This window comes from Erithacus rubecula (genome assembly GCF_903797595.1).
Source record: "Erithacus rubecula genome assembly, chromosome: 9".
NCBI lineage: Eukaryota > Metazoa > Chordata > Aves > Passeriformes > Muscicapidae > Erithacus > Erithacus rubecula.
The window spans coordinates 29,639,718-29,654,065 of record NC_136660.1 but is presented as its reverse complement, the minus strand read 5'-3'; the positions used below and the strand labels follow the sequence as shown (position 1 = coordinate 29,654,065).

At 45.0% G+C, this 14,348-nt stretch overlaps 1 long non-coding RNA gene across 1 annotated transcript; it reads left to right on the top strand.

The window, feature by feature from the left end:
- Nucleotides 1-930: 930 nt before the first annotated feature.
- LOC306805203 lies at nucleotides 931-4,119 on the top strand. Its single transcript, XR_013775145.1, has 3 exons — nucleotides 931-2,981; nucleotides 3,122-3,242; nucleotides 3,969-4,119. It is a non-coding gene; the product is annotated as an uncharacterized lncRNA (long non-coding RNA).
- The last annotated feature ends 10,229 nt before the right edge of the window (nucleotides 4,120-14,348 follow it).

Below are 14,348 nucleotides of genomic sequence, written 5' to 3'. Positions count from 1 at the left end.
TCTGCCCGCAGCACAGCGATGCGGGGACAGAACAAGTTTAGCGCTGTACGAGAGGGAAGAGGCTCCAAGGAGCCTTTGAGCTCATGCGGGGCAGCAGGTGCCTTCCCATCGCTGCTAATAAGTTGTGTGGGGCAGATGATTTCTTCTTTGCGCCCCTGTCAGGAGTGGGTTTTAATGAATTAAATTAGAGAAGGGTGGCTGGGATCTCAGGTGAGGTATGTGCCCTCACTGGAGTGCTGCTCAGGCATGGGGAGCCGGTCTGGAATGTTCAACCCTAGCAAGGGATGAGCCTGGCCTGTGCTGTGCCTGTGAGTGCTCTGTGTGCAGTGGGTGGGTGCAGAGGCAGCAGAACAGGCAGCAGAGCCCCATTTTGGGCCTGGGGAATCCAGGTTTTGGTGGCCCAGCCCTCACTCCCCTGGTCAGTCCTTGCAGGACAGCTGCTGTACTGCAGGACGAGGGGCTGTGGTGGGGACATGCAAGTCCCCTTTGCTGCCCCTGATGGTTCCATTCCAATCAGGAAACCCAGAAACCATATTGTCCTTTGGGAAGCATCAGGTGTGCTTTTCCATTCGGGCAAGAGGAGTTGACAATGCAAAGATCCTATTAATTTCCAGCCCCTGGTGAGAGCTGCTGGGCTGAGCAGGGTGGGTGGGGTTTTGTCAGAAGTAAATCTGTCTCCCCTGTACATGGCCCTTATTTGTCAGTCTAACAGGTGCTCCTCTGGCAGGTAAAGCAGCTTTCCAATGTGTTTTGTTTGCATCTGAAATGGGCAGGATTCATTAGCTCAGGTATCAGGAACACCTCCTCAGGGGCTGCCTCCAGCACCACCAGGCTGGATCTGCCTCCCTGGCCACATGAATGCCTGGGAAGTGGGTGCACCAAGGGCCAGGGCACAGTAAGGATGGCTGCAGGGAGCAGAGCTGGAAAATGGACTCATTTCAGTACTGAAAACATTCCCAAAGGAGCTCCTGTTCCAGAGCATGCTTGTGTGGGGCACTGGGTGAGCACAGGGACATTTCACAGTTATGGGGAGCTCAGCCCAGAGCTCATCTCTGAGCTGCAGTTATGTGACAGACCCTTGCCCTCCTCAGCAGAGTGTTTCAGGTCTGATTTGCAGTGGAGCCAGCAGGGAATGGCAGAGGTAACAGATGGGTGACAGGGCACGGGGTGATCAGTCAGAGTGGTGGAGCATCACTTCCTGGAGCAATTGTTGTATCTCATCTTCTGTAGACATTTTAAGAGGCAGAGTGAATAATTTCATATCACTGTTGTAGCAGTGAGGGAAATGGCCCTGTTCCCCTCACTGCCAATGCAGGGAGTGATGAAGAATGTGGAACAGCATAAAAAAATATCCTCTGTGGGAAAATATTGTGAAGGATAGACACTTGTCACCAGCACTGCAGTAACAGCATCCTCTGTTTGACCAACAGCTCAGCAGTGCCTTGGCAATCCAAGTGTTTGAGGAATGCTGCAGGAATTATTTCCTTGCTTTCTTTGTCCAGACTTTTGCTCGTGGTCCAGCATGTTCCAGGTGTTGAGCAAATACTCAACAGCTCCACTCAGGTCCCTGCAGAGCTGTCAGGGATCATCAGACTTGCACCAGCCTCATGCCAGCTGATTGGAGTCACCCAGTCACAGTGCTGGTCCAAGAGCAGGGAATTCCACTGCTGACATGAATCAAACTCTTCATCAGTTTCAAGCAGTAAACAAAATATGTGGTCAAGAGGAGCTAATGGACAAGTAGCTGCTTCTAGGAAGAATTAGTGTTTTGGTGTGCTTTGAAATGTTCTTCATTTGAAACACTGAGAACTGCAGAGAAAAACTACTGCTTTGTCCTCAGCTGGAATTTGGGATTATTTCCTATGCCAAACTACCCTTTAGGCAATCCTTGTCAGGATTTGGGCAGTGTAAGACCACATCTGTCTTGGTGGTGTCTCATGTGAGTTCTTGTGGCAGGGCTGCACAGCAACCCTGGCAAGCTGTCATCTGGAGCAGAAGTGACAAATAGCTGCTGGCACTGTGAGTTCAGCACCATGGGCCAAACTCTGCCCAACCAAGGGGAAAGTTTTGTGCTCTCTCAGAGCAGCCAGAAACCATGTCAGAAATTTGAGCTGATCTGAGCACAGGAAGCCATCAGATCTGCTGGGGTCTGAGAAATCTGCTTGGGGGGACTGGTGTGGGAGCTCCCACTGGCCACAGGAATTTGTAAAGCCCAAAATTGCTCCTGAGAATGCACACACACACATATATGTGCACAGATATGTAAGAAATCTGTGGACATGCCAGCTGCAGGTGAGAGAGGCCTTTGTTTGGGGCTGGAGGAAAGATTTCTTTCTTTGTATTAAAGCAAAAAATTATCTAACAAGTGACTTAACAAGAATGATAGAAGGATTAAAGCACAGAGGGGTTTGAGTGCATGCAGGACAGCTGTCAAGTTTAGAGAGGGGATTAGCAGTTCATTTGAGAGATACATTAGGAAAGGGCTTACTCTGGGGGGCTGTGAGCTCCCCTGAGGCTGGGGAGGATTTACTGGCTGTAAGTGTTGATGTATTGTGCACGTTATGAAGCTTGCCATCCCAGCAGCTTTGATATGTTCCAGCTTTTCTTCAAAACCCCTGTGGATTTTAAAGTGGCTTTCATTTAACGTGGGAGATGTTGACAAGCTCCCCCAGGAGGCTGGCAAGTTTTCAGAAGGGTCTTTTAAAATATTAGCTCCACCACCACTTCCAGAAGACTTTCCCCCCCTTTGGAATATCAAGGAGTGGTTTGTTTCTGACAGCACTAAAAATACATGAGGTGTCTGCTGACACAGGGAAGATATGCCCTGTGCTGCTTGGACTCCCAGCCTGGTGTTCAGGAATCCTCTCTAAAGCTCCTGGCTTTACAGATTGTGCTTGTGTTTGGAAAGATGAAGTTTGCAGCACAGAGCAGTCCTGCTCAGGAGATTGGAAGCAGCTGGTGGGGCTGACATGGTGAGTTAGGTTTCACTGGAGGATACAAACACAAGTTGTGGAAGCAGAGCTTCAGCCTGGGCTCTGCTCAGAGGCCCCAGCACTGATGTTTGGTGTGGGAGAAGAACTTTCTCTGGTGTTTCCCTTCTCAGGAGGGAGGGGTGCACAAGGGATTTTGCTGAGAAGGAAACCTCTGCTCCTTGTCAATGCTGTGAGGAAGGTGTGGGATCCCAGATGTGGTGTCTCCCAGACTCCAGGAAAAGGAGGGACTGAGCTGGCATGACAATGTTGGTAAAAAGAATAAAGAAATTATCCTAGTCCCTTTTTAATGGCAAAAAATTCCCTGGGATGGAGGATCAGGGATGTAAAAACCAGCCACAAAACATGACTTTGGTTTTGGGAATCTTTCTTTGGAGATGTGCTTTTGCTTTTGTTGTGTGATCCTGCTGGTCCTTCAAGGAGCAGGAAATCTGACTGCAAAGGAGGCAGTGGTGGTTTCACCTTCTGATCTGTGCTGAGCCCAGGGGGCTATTTCAGCATAACCAAACACATCAGGTGTTTATCTAACAGAGTACCAAACTTTTCCAGGGTGTGGAGCACAGCTTTCAGTGCACTGGGGGCAGGAGAGACTGTCCAGATCATTAATTTTAGAGTTACATGAGAGTCCTCAGGTAACTGCAGCAAATGTTTACCCAGGCAAACAGAGCTGGGGTGGGGAATATGGTGCATTTTTAGCTGTCTCTCAGTTTGATTCAGCCACTGGAAGTGCAGAACAGCACACAGCATTAGGCAGCCCTGTAAGAACTGCTGCTCCATCTCGTAGCATGCAGACAACTGAAAGAGCTAAGCTCAGAAAATAAAAGGAGCCTCCAAGAATATATCATTGTCATCAAGGAAGGAATGTGCTCATCACAGCAGAAAGTTATATGGGCAACCTAAACATGGCTCTGCTTGACTGTTGAGGGCTCAGATTTCCAGAAAGATGCCCTCATTTCCCCTATTTTGTTTTATCTCTAGCAATGGCACCTTGAACCAAGAGGAATTGAAGCTGAGCATTCAGCAGGGGCTGGCAGCAAAAAGACTTCATGCTCTGGGGGCCCACAGTGCAGAGAGAAGAGAAACTGAATTTCTTCTCCCCCCAAAAAAGTTTGTCAGCTGAAGGAGACTAAGTGCTGGAAATAGTAGCTGTAAAAAAAAAAAAAAAAAAATCCATTAAGAGACTATTTTGCAATCAAAAAAATGTATCTAATCTAATTATTGTGGCTGATAACAGTAGACACTATCAGCTCTTCCATCATCTCTTGCAAATGCATGGAATTTAAAGGAGAATGCAAAGGTCACAGACAACCAGCCAGGGTTTTGACTTGCCCATCCAAACTACTGCAGAACACAAATAAAGCCAAGAGCCACATGTTTATCAGCAGAACCATATTTGTCCTGAGGATATACTGACTTGTGGAGGAGGATGTCAAAGTGGCACAGAAATTCATACATATTGTTTATGAGAAAATCAAATGGTTTTTATGAAAACTGAAAGGTAGGTTTGATTTCTTTTTTTGGTTGAACAGTTTGTGCTTATGCATTTTATTAATATATCAGAAAAATGTAATAAATGCTGTAAACACTTTAGTTCCTAAATGTCAAATGTGATTTCCCTTTATAGCAAATCAGACTCATGTTGAAATGGAGAATTGAGTTCTTCTGCAAAGACCCTGCGAGCTTGAAATTGCACAGGAAGTGTGTTAATTTTACACACTTAATGTGTAAAATTTATTTTTATTATTAAATAAATGAATCAAATCAGGTCTATGTTAGTGAACTTTATTATTATTGATTATCTCTGGATATCCTGGAAGTGTCCAAGGTCAGGCTGCATGAGGTTCTGAGCAACCTGGTCTGGTGCAAGGTGTCCCTGCCTGTGGCAGGAGGGTTGGAATGAGATTTAAAGTCCCTTCCCACCCAAACCATTCTGTGATTCTGAAGCATTTGGGGAGCAGGAGCTCTCTGACCTCTGAGCTGCTCAATGGGCAGCACCTGCTGACACCACCCAGCCCTGCCCTGTGCTTTGGGAAATGCTGAGGTTAAAATCCCAACTGCTCTGCAGCCAGGGGCTCACCTCTGGCTGTTTATTGTTTATTTATTATTTAAACACCTCTGGAGTTCATTGTGGCTGACAGGTTGTTACCATGTGCCTCTACCAGAGTCTGCCCCAGCAGCTCTGTCAGCTTTGAACTTTTTGGGGGTTTTTTGGGGGTTTCACACATTGAATTTTGCAGTGGCAGCTGGCTTTGCCTGCAGGTAATGCTGTTTCACACTTTCCTTTAACTCCAGGGTAATAATAAATGAAACCCCAGTGCAGCAAACATTAAGTATATCCTTATCATGGCAGGCCTTGCCACAGTGCCTGCAGGTTTTCTCAAATTTGGAAGTTTTTGTTGGATTTCAGGAGACCACAGAGCTCTTAAGGCACAGAAAGATGTCCTGGTGACTTGCAGTGCAGATTAAACTCCTGTTTAATATCAATTAATAACTCCTCCTTACTGAAAGGGAGTGTCCAAGAGTTTGAGTACTGATTTCATCTCCTTTCACCTCTGTTTTCTTGTCTCCTCTGCAGGGTCATGGAAGGGAAAGGCCAAGCCAATGGATTTGGGAAAAATCAGAGGTTTTCTGGTTTGGACAAGTCTCTGGATTCATTGAAAAGAATATTTCAAATAAAACTTTGGCTAGACACTCTACATTCCTTTATGTATTCCTGCTCTCCAAAAATCACTGCTCCAGGATATCCTTGAGAGAGCTGAATGCTTGCATGAGGATTTATTGCTTTTAGTTTCTGAATCTGTTCTGAACTGAATTAGCAAATACTAGTGCATATTTCTAATAGCAACAAGAATTCCAGCAGAATTTCTGAGGTCTGTCTGGCTGATTAAATCCAGCAAAGTCTCCTGCTAAGCTCCTTGGCAGAGCCAGACAAATTCAAGGACTTTTAGACAATCACAAATTCTGTTCTAAAGATTTTTTTATTGTGTGAAATTTTATCAAGCAGAAGAAATATGTACTAGTTGCAATGATCCATATAAATGTCATGCACACATGCAAGACAGTAGATAAGTTCCTGATATATTAATTTCACATGGTGGGGATAATAGCATTTCTTCTGACAGCTCAATTAAATTTGTAAAAAATTCCTAGCAAAAAACCAGCCATTGCATTTTCTGTCAAACTGATAAGCACAATTTAGCTGAAAGAGGAAAGCAATCAAAAAAATCAGGCTTGCACTTGGAAATTGCTTGTGAGAATTTACACTTGTTTTCTGTTTTGTTATTTGGTGAAAGGAATAACCAGAGGGTTCTTCACTGTCCTGCCTGCTTGGTGGTGCTGCCTTTCTTACTCTGAAACTGAAGTTGCTTCTACTGGGAAGAAGAGTGATGCCCAAGAAAATAAACAACTGAAGAATACAGCAGTCACTAAAACACCAAGAAATAATTTTGAATCAGTCTAAATATTTTACAATTGTGATATATTCTGGGATCTGTTGTCTTCTTGGAAGTCACAGCCTGGATACCCATGGGCACCACTGAGGCTGGGTGCTCCCAGTGTGTCAGTGGATTGCAACTTTGGCATTTCACATTTCTAAATTCTTGCACTCCTGTTTTCTCACAAATCCCATTCAGAGTCTGACCTGAGAGCATGACTTCATTTGTGTTTTCAGTAAGAGCTATTTTGCTCAAACCTTTGGGTGCTTTTGAATAACTTTTTTTTTTTTTTTTTTTTTTCCCTGAAGGGATAACCCACTAATTATACATGAAAATTGTACCTCAAAGATCCATCTTAATAATATAATTGTAGTAGCAAAGCAACTGGTGTGATTATGTGCATCATTGCACTTTTCAGCCATTAACCAGCTTTTCTTGGTTAATGAAGTTAGTAAAACCTAGAATGTGCTTTGCTGGAATATATCCAGTGCAATCTCATTATCACCTACAAGCCTCTGTAATTGGGGTGATAATGTGCAAAACTTTATATGGCTGATAAATGCAATGGGATTAAAGGGGGCCAAGTTCTGCTCTCAGGCACATGTGACAGAGATTGGGGTTTGTGGAAGGTCTGCAGCCCCAGGTGGAGTTTGGGGGTGCCCTTGGAAGGAGTCCAGCAGCAAAAACTAACCAGAGCTGTGGCCTCTGGGGAGAGGGAGAAAGAATTGGTGCTGTCAAGGCAGGAGAGACTTTAGTGAGGCATGAAAATGGTTTAAACACCTTAAAAGAGGGAATAATCTGAATAATCAGTTCTCTGTGATGGTGTTGGGCAGGACACAGGGCAGTGGATGTTGGATATTGGGGAAATGCAGGATGGATAACTGAGGCTGGAATTGCTTGGACCAGGGTGTGCCAAAGGATTCTCTGCTGCTGGTGGGCAGCAGGAGGGCAGTGAGGAGCTGGATTGTGTGCTGGCTCCAGGCAGTGAGGAGGGGCACCAGTGCCACCAGGGTGGGGTTTTATGGCTCAAGGATCACTCAGGTGAGAGGCTCCTGGCAGAGAGATGAGATCAGCTTGGTGCTTGCACAAAAACAGAGCAGATCTGCCAGGGGATCTGAGATCAGAGTTATGCTCTCAGCTGTTACACACTTGGAATTACTGTCAGGACTGCTGGTGGAAGGGAGAGAAGGCTGTGAATGTGAAAAAAGGGAAGCATTACTGTCTGTTCCCTTGGATAATACAGGTCACAAGGCTGGTTCTGTTTGTGCTTGTTGGAATTTCAACATGTCTTTTCAGGAAAAGAGCATTCAAATGTTATTAAAAAACTCTGTAATGAAGAGTCATCCTGTCTGCTTCAGCTCTGGCTTTGGTAATAAATTCATTATTTACACTGGTAAACATGTGCCTCATGTTTCCAGTCAGGACTTGCCTGTTTTCAGTGTCAAGGTTTTCCTGTGCTAATTGAGGACCCTAATCTCAACATTTAATTCTCCCTGTGAACACTGATAGTCTTTAACCAAATCATCCCTTAAACTCTCCTCTTCACAAGCTAAATACATCAAGCTCCTGCAGCTGTAAATGCTGTTTTTCCATCCTTCATATTCCTTCCTGAACTCTCTGCAACTTGTCAGCTTCCTGTATGAATTGTGGGTTCTAAATTTAACCTGGCCCTCCAGTGGGAATTGCACCAGTAATACCAGAAGCACTGGAAGATTTGCATCCTTTGCTACAGTACAACCCTCAGACACTGTGTACAACAAGAGCAGCTTAAAAATAGGTTCAGACCAAGCTCCAGCTCAGTGTTTTGTTTCTGACACTAGTCTGTAGTGGGTGGATTCTGAAGGGTGGTATTTCCCTGCACAGCCTCCCTTTAGCTTGTAAAAATAAAGATACAATCTGAAATTCCATGCAAAGCCTTTGGAATTCTTTATGCCTTTGGTGTCCAATGCCCTGTTAGGCCTGTAGCTTCCCAGCATTTTATCACAGGCTGCCCTGGGAGCTGAACTGCAAACCAGGGATTTGTGCCTTTGCTGGGAGTCTGGGAAAGGATATTTTTAAACCTCAGCAGGGCCCTGGGAAGGAAGGGCAGGCGGAAGGACAGCGTGTCCCTGCCCTTGGGGACAGTGCTGGGGACACACAGGGCTGGCACCCCAAAAAGGACAGGAGCAAACACTGGGCTCTGCCAGGCTCTGAGGGGCAGCAGAGCCAGGGAAGGAGCAGTGCAATGTCCTTGCCCTGGGTCTGCCTCAGCTCAGGAGCCACCACCATCCCCAGATCCCAGAGCAGAGCCCTGCCTCCTCCCTGGGGAATTCCATCCCACCCATGCCTGGGGCTCCCTTGCCTCTCCCCAGCCAAGCTTGGCAGTGAAAAACCCTCTCCCTCCTTCATCCTCTGCCCTGCTGTCATCTGCTGCTCCATTAGAAGATGATTTCAGGTTTTCTTCCCATAGCTGAGAGCAGATCCCCATGGAGCTTTCTGGGAGCTCCAGGGTGGGGATTCCTTGTGTGCAGTCACAGCTGGAGCTCTGTGAGCTGCTTCCAGCTCAGCCCTGTGCTCAGGGCAGCCTGTGGGGCTGGGAGCAGCATTTGGTGACAGTGTCAGGACACTTCAGCACAATTCAGCACCCTGGGCAGGCACCAAGCCAGCCCACACCATGTGCTAGCTGTGCACACAGTCACAGAAAGGTTTGGGAGCTTAAAGCTCATCCCATTCCATCCCCAGCCATGGGCAGGGACACCTCCCACCATCCCAGGCTGGTCCAAGCCCTGCCCAACCTGCCCTTGGGCACTTCAAGTTTAGGCATTGCTGCCTTACTACAGCCCTTTGGCTTCTGGAGAAATGAAAAAAATGGATATTTTAGTCCATTCCAGCAGCAGACTGACTAAAGTAAGGGATAATTCAGTGTAATGGAATTTTTTTAATGAAACTTGCATGGAAAAAACAAGGTTTCCAAAGACAGAGCCAGCTTTAGAGGGAGAAATGGATATGTTTGCATTTCAAACTGCAGATTGCCAAGGACATACTTGGTAGTGGTGGACAAGAGTGGGGATGAGGAAATTTTACTGCTGGGGAAGGAGATAAAAAAAGGCATTGCTTTAAGGACCTGAAAGTAAGAGCAGAGGTGAAGATGTCAAGATGAGACACAGAGAAAAACTGATTTTGAAATATTTAAATCTCCTTTTCTAAACAGGCAGAATAATTGATGGTCTAGGCCACTTAGAAGATATAAAAGTGCATATACAAATGTAAATGAAGATTTCCCAAATGTTCCTGGATTTTCATCCTTTAAAAAGACAAGTTCATTATATCCTGATTCCACTGAAATTAATGAGAAGACTCCTGCTAGTTTTATATTTATTTTTTAATTTTAAATAATGATTTTATTGAGATAATTGAGACACAAAGAGCCACAATGACAATATTCCACTTTTGTTACTCAGGCACAAAGAGCAGCTGACAAAAGCAAAAGTATCTATTTATGAGTATGCTCAATTGTGAGAAGATTCCTCTACCATTCAAAATTCTGGAGGGTTCATCTTTGGTTTCCTCAGCAATTTTGTCCTGGTACCAAATAATTATAGCTGTCTGCATGTGAATATGAGTGCTCTTCTCTTTTGAAGTAAATATAATTCAAATAAACACCATTGTGTCCTAAACTAATGGACAACTTTTCTCCAAGTTGAACAACCCAGATGTTATAAAAATTGAAAGTGCATTCGACTGCAAAGCAACTGATTTTGGAACTGATTTTATATAAGGTTAAAAAAATAGCAATGATAATAAAAAATGCACAGTGCTGTGATGTGGTTGGATTTTTCTCTAAATTAATGATGCTCCTGAGAGCCTAGGTATGTATTAACTTGTGTATTGGAAGCAAAATGCACCCTTTGAAAAGTGTACTTGTAAGCTTTTACTGAAATGGAAGTATTTCAAATCCATGGAATTCATCAGGATTTGAACAACAGCTTTAAAACCTTATGGTTAGTTCAAAATTCTTCTTAGTGCTGTTTCAGCAACTCTCTGCAGCCATCAGAGCTATAAAGCTTGAGTGTCTTGGCCTTGCTGTAATAAAACATCTAAACCCTCTCATTTTACCATTGCTGATTTCTTTTTCCCAGAAATTGTGAGAAATTTTAAAAATGTCAGTGTTTTATTTTGACACGTGCCAGGTCTCAGCCATCTCTAGATATGTTTTGCTGCCACTCAGGAAAACCTCACAAAATAAATTCATCCATGGAGAGCCCAGGTGGTTTCATTTAAACACTTATTTTGGTTGTGGCTGTGGTGTGGAGAAATGCTGCTGTATGACAGTGCTTGAAAAAGAGGGAACAGGAATTCATCTGCAGATGGAGGGAGAGGTGAAATCCTCCCCAGAACAGGTTTACTTCTTGTCAATAAAATTGCCAGAATTCCTTCTTTTTAAGGCAGCAGGCAGAGCTGCTGTATTGCTTTTCAGTAATGTCTCAAAACATCACAACACCATAATTCAAACATGTTCAACATGCTTTGAAATAGAGTGGTGAATGGGGCCCAAAATTACTGTGAAATGAAACAAATAGAAATAAAGATAACTGTTCTTAAATTCTGGGATTTACACAAAGGGTGTCTTTGACTTACCATGAATCAGTTTTGCCAGAGACACCACACGAATATTTTAATGTGTAAATGCAGAACTGTATAACCCATGCTGGGCTGTCTGGGTGCCGGTGCTGGTTTCCATTGTGTTTCTTCCTGCCTCACTCCATCCCCCTTCTCTCCCCATTTCTCTCAGGTTTTCACCAGGCAAAACACAACCACACTCTCAGCATTTCAAGATTTTTTAAACAGGGCAGAGATGTTGAAATCTAAATGTTTAGACTACTCCTGGAAACACTATATGGTGTGGCAAGCAGCACTCAAACCTTTGGGATTTTATTAAATGCTGCCTGAAACGCTGTCTGAGGGCAGCATTTCTACCTCTTCTTGCTGGATGCAGGCAGCTGCATCTACTTGAAGCAGGTATTTTTGTAAAATGTTCTTCATAATGAGAAAAAAGATTGTAGGTTGCATTTTTAAAGATGCTTCAATACAGCATTTTTTCTTATGTCTTTGCAAAGCAGCTGAAATATTTTCTCATTGAGGCTTGTGTTGTTTTCCTCCAGTGTTTGCTGGCTTGTGTGGACGAGATCAGACACATTTTTATCTCATTGTAAAGAGCAGACTTCCATGGAAAACACCCTGGATCCTCCAGGGAAGCCCACCAAGTAGTTTAAGGTCAGAAATCAATGTGAATTTAGGGAAAGGGGCAGTGAGCTGGGGAGCAGGGCTGGGAGCTCTGGCTGCTCACTCGCTCTGGGGTGGGTGCTCCTCTCCCCTGTCCAGTGATGACCATCCCACAACGACCTGCTGTTATTCAAGCAATTTTCCTGTTTCCATAACGTGGTTGTTAAGTTTCTGTAGCCACAGAGCAATGACAGAGCTGCCCACATTGGCAGAGAGCTGAGTGTGGCTGTTTGATGGAAAGCCCTGTTTTTTTATGTAACAAAAAAAAAAAAAAAAAAAAAAAAAAAAAAAAAAAAAAGCTAGGCTAATCCCAGGTCAGTGGGAGTCCTGAAGTGATTTAAAAAAATAAAATATGTGTGAAATATGAAAATCTGGGTTGGTTTTTACTTGCTCTGTGGAAAACCAGGAGATAACTTGTATAAACAAGGAGGAGAGAGATGTAGCAATAAGCCAGAAAAAACCCCCACCAGTATGAAGCAATTTAAAGCAGACAGGACAATATTTCTGAATCAGGATGAAGGGAGCATTTCCACAAAAGCTTTTTCACAAAAGTTACACTTGGTACTGTGTGACATCAGTTGTGGAGCTGTGTGAACTGGACAGAGCTGAATTTACACTGGTTCCACTGAAGGAGCACAGTCTGCACATGGGCTGGGGCTGCAGCTCCTCAGGGCAGCTCCACTTGTACCATTTTCTAGTTAGTCACTCACTTTCTCATTTGTTTGTGACTTTCTCCTGCTAAAGCAGATAGAAAATGTTAATTCACTGTTTCCTTTGTTAATTCACTCCTGCTAAAGCAGATAGAAAATGTTAATTCACTGTTTCCTTCAGAAGTGAATTAGAGAGGTGATGCAGACTGTAGGGAGCATCCAGGAGATGGAGTGGTGCCTGGCACTCCTCATTCCTGCACTGAAGGGGTTTGGCACAGCCTCCACTGCCAGGGTCTGAGGAAATCCCTGCTGCTGCAGGGAAATGCAGCACCTTTAGGTCTAGCTGCAATATCTGTTGGAATAAGTATGCAAATACTGACCTAAAATGGGAAAACCACACTTTTCCTGCCAGGAGGGTGCCTGAGCACCTCAGTCTCTGATTTATCTCCTCCTTCATGTCAAAGGAGGGGGAAGAGGTGGTTTCCAGGAGCTGCCCTCTGCCCTTCTGCAGGAGTAGCCCCAGCCCATCCTGCAGTGTGGTGCCTGAAGGTGGGAGTCAGGGAAAACCTGTGTGCCCTGTGTGAAGCACACAATTGTACAGATATTGTACAATAATCACAAAATGGTTATTGACACCCAGCCATGTAGCAGCTGCTCTGCTGCTGGCTGCTGCTCCTGGTGTATTCCAAGCAGGCTGCTGTTGGTGGGATGGCAGGGAGGAGGCAAGCAGTGAAGCCACATTTGCTGCAGGTGCTGCTCAGAGATCCAAAGGACCATTGTGATCCAGCTATTCCATGCAGGCTTTCAAAGCCAACACTACAGGGCTTGCTCCAATTTTAGTCTTTACATTTTACAGGCATTGCTGTGACATTCATCCTCTAATTCCTGAACCTGCTGCATCCTCCTGTGAGAAAGGGCACTTTTATCTCCTTATTGTGGTGGGGTACTCCTGAGGTAGAGCCTGGCTATAGAATTTGCTCATAATCACCTGCTAGGGCTGTGAAAACAGCCAAGAATAGGTTTGTTTCCCCGTAGTGGGCCTTAATCATGGAAAAAAAAAATAAAATCCTTCCACTCCAGTGAAGCAGGTTGGGGAGCTGCTTTTGCATTAGTCCTGCAGTTCATGGACCTCCCTCATTAGAGAGTCACATGCTGCAGCCTGAATGCCAGGCCAATCTCCCAGCCTGTGTTTTCAGGTTGGAAAGGCAAATGCTGGCATGGAAAAGCTCAGCTTCCATCAGGCACTGTCTGCAGTGAGCTGATCTCCTTTGAGAGCCCATCAGAACAGCAATGCTGCAAACCCAGGAGTTTGGTATGGGCACATAGACACTGTCCTGGCTGTGCTGGATCCACCAGCAGCTTCCCACTGGCTGGGAAATGATTTCAGCAAAGCCAAGAGAGAGTTGAAGCTGCTGAGCACAGATACTGGCAATAAGCAAGTAACAATGCCTTTGGAAAGAGTAAATTAATAAAATACCTGTGACCTCTGGTGTCCTCAGGAGCTTTGCTGTCCCCAGGTAGCAGAGGTTCAGGTGTCACTGCCAAAGCTGGGGGGCTCTGATGAATAATGAGCTGGAATTGAAATATTTCTTCTCAGGTTACTAAGCATCTTTCATTAGCAAGTGAGCAATGTGTGCTTTCCCTCTCTGGTGACCTTTGCTGGCACATCCTCCCCGTGTGCCTCACTTTCCTCTGACTCCTTCTTCAGGGACAGCACTGAGGACCTGCTTTTCCACTGCTTTGGGCATTGTGCCCACATTTGTGTCTGGTTTTGTGTGTGCATTTCTTCAGGTCTTTCCTCTGGGTGTCAGCAGCAGTGAGAGCAGCAGGATCCTCTCTCTGCTCTGGATGTCACCAGAGACAGATATCACCAGACCAGAGAGTGCCTCTGAGAGCAAGGAGCTGTGGACTGTCCCCATCAGCCCAGGAGGTCTTGGAAGCCTTAACAGAATCACCTGTGGGTACAGGATACTTTGTGAAGGGCCAGAATCATCTCAGGTCTCACCTGCCCA